The sequence below is a fragment of the Triticum dicoccoides genome, chromosome 2A, assembly GCF_002162155.2.
Source record: "Triticum dicoccoides isolate Atlit2015 ecotype Zavitan chromosome 2A, WEW_v2.0, whole genome shotgun sequence".
Classification (NCBI taxonomy): domain Eukaryota; kingdom Viridiplantae; phylum Streptophyta; class Magnoliopsida; order Poales; family Poaceae; genus Triticum; species Triticum dicoccoides.
This window is the reverse complement of record NC_041382.1, coordinates 86,257,570-86,260,123: the sequence shown is the minus strand read 5'-3', so window position 1 is coordinate 86,260,123 and position 2,554 is coordinate 86,257,570. Positions and strand designations below refer to the sequence as shown.

The following is a 2,554-nucleotide window of genomic DNA, read 5'->3' as shown; positions in this document are numbered from 1 at the left end:
ATAATTTGCAGGCTAACAAATATGGGCAGGGGTTGGAGTTTATACGATTGGAGGGAAGAGAACAGTGAATGGGTACACAAGTGGGAAAATGAAGCGCTAGCAGATATAGTGCGTCAACTTAGGTATATTTTATGTACATTATTTTTTTTACGATGATCATACGATGCGTGAAGATGCTTTGCTTTCATCACAACGGTTTATGTAATTATTTAATTTCGCAGACCGTACGATGGAAGTACAGATCAAGCGTACAAGCAGTGGTACTGCATGAACACACGTGCTAGCCTGGCCAGTCAGCCAGCTACTATACCAACACATCTCACACAAGAGGAGTAGGCGCGGAGACATGTTGAGCTGCATGCAGCTTACTATCGTGACCACCTGGTAATCACTTGTAACTTTTTTAGGTCCATCATTTCATAATCATTTGAACTAAATAACATCCAAATATTGTTCAGCTTGAAAATGTCAACGAAGTAGGGCAGATGGCTACGGATAGCATGCCGGCCCAGGGCCCATATCGCAAGACATTCCAGAAACTTTTGCAACAATTCGTGGCAAAGAAGTTCAGATGCGGTAGAGGCGACGACGTTGCCACTGGAGTATACATGCCGGTAGCGAGGTCAGCCAGACCGAGTGCGGCACCGTCGTCCAGACCGAGCGAGGCGCGTACGAGCCATGAGCAATGGGGGGAGGGTCTGAGTACTAGAACGACATTGCCACGATATGACCCATCTCTGCCGCTGCATCGCTCTTCTTCGATGCAGCTTCGTCAGGGGAAGACATCTCAGGACCATGGCACGGGCTTGGATTCGATGCCCGAGCAGTTTCTTTCCCCTAACCCATATGCGTACACAGGATATGATGCATACACCCAAGGTGAGGGATCTCAGCCGTATCTCTCCACGCGAGGGATCCCCATGCCCGAGGAGACTCGTGTAGCAGATTTAAACCAACACCACGTACAATGGCCAGACAGTATAGGAGAGGGATATGCTCAGGTAGTCATGTTTACATTTTAATGCATTTACAATGATATCATATATTATCCTCTAACAGTTTGTTTAAAATGTTTCTATGTGCAGGACACACCTGATGTTAATTGGGGCGATGAGAACACCCAACACGGCGTCAACACAGGCCTCCGGGGAGCATCACATGATCATGACGTCAACACAGGCCTCCGGGGAGCATCACATGATCTTGGCGACACGGTTACATCATTAGTTACAGAGTTCTTCGGAGGGAACGTTATTGGCCCATCTTTTATCTCCCGGAGTCACAACCATACGCCTACAATTACGCTTCAGGTTCGCAACAAGGATTCATGACTCCACCACCTACGCAGGACTCGCAGACACATGAAGCCGAATTGGAGTATGGCCGCGGTCTTCGTGTGCCTCGGCCACCTAATCGCATGTCGCCTTCCGGTCGTAAGGAAAGGCCAGGTGGTCGTCGTAAAGTAGGGTGATTCATCTATGCACGTGCGCGACCCATTGTATCTACATATGTGTGTATCAGACTTTTCAATTTGAACATCTATGTATGCTGAAATAAAAATGCACCAGTCAGGAACAATTTTTCCCGCCTATATCTCCCGCCATACTATCCCGCTCCACTCTTTTGCTTATGTTAGGCCAAAATGAATTTTTTTTAAAATTTTGGCTGATGAATACTGTGCAACCATTGCCCGTCTTAGACATTGAAAAGAATATTTTCAAGCAACGCTTTCCCCTCAATATTTTCCCGCAAACGCTTTCCCTCCATATGTTCCGCCACCCGTTTCCCGCCAACCCCTTCCCGCCATATCTTCCTGCCACCCGTTTCCCGCCATATGTTCCCGCCAACCCTTTCCCTCCATACCGCAGTCGTTCTTTCCCGCCATTTTCACCTCTTTACCTATAAAACCCCCTTCAGACGGAGGTGGATAAGCATTCGAGTGTAGTGTAGTCGAGATGTCCCATTATCCTTTCGATCGTAGTTTTCACCCTGGGATGAGTAGCACTCTTCTGAGGCTAGCTACCAATTTCAGGATGGATAATAGGATAGTTCCATGGGACGATCTCACCGGTAGTGACACCATAATGAATGACTTGGCTCACCAATTACGTAGGTCTGGGTGGCCTGAAAGGACCTATGAGGAGGTACGTAAAGAACTTCTTAGGTTGGATGCAAGGTGGAAGAAGGTTGTGGAGCCGAAGAGTGAAACTTTTAGAAGGACTGTAGAAAACCATCCATTTTTATGGACTGAGGAGAGCGAGGACGAAGATGATATCTTCATGCCGCCGCTTCCGGGTTCTGCATCGTCAAAAGGCAAGAGTTCTGCATCGTCCAAGGGCAAGAGTATTGCATCCTCGAAGGGCAAGAGTTCTTCATCGTCCAAGGGTAAGAGTTCTGCATCCTCGAAGGGCAAGAGTTCTGCATCGACGGAGGATGACGATGATGCCTTCATGTAGTTTTTAAGCTGTATTCCAGTTGTACCGTTTAATTCAGATGTACTTGCATTATTAGTTTGTACTCTCTTATTGTAAGGCATTATGTTCTATCTTAATTT

General features: G+C 47.0%; 1 long non-coding RNA gene across 1 annotated transcript in view; it reads left to right on the top strand.

Moving 5' to 3' along the window:
- LOC119359044 overlaps positions 1-583 on the top strand; it is a 709-nt gene extending 126 nt beyond the window's left edge. The window contains exons 2-4 of the long non-coding RNA XR_005172360.1: positions 12-122; positions 222-384; positions 459-583. This is a non-coding gene — a long non-coding RNA (uncharacterized LOC119359044). The remainder of the gene's footprint in view (positions 1-11; positions 123-221; positions 385-458) is intronic.
- The last annotated feature ends 1,971 nt before the right edge of the window (positions 584-2,554 follow it).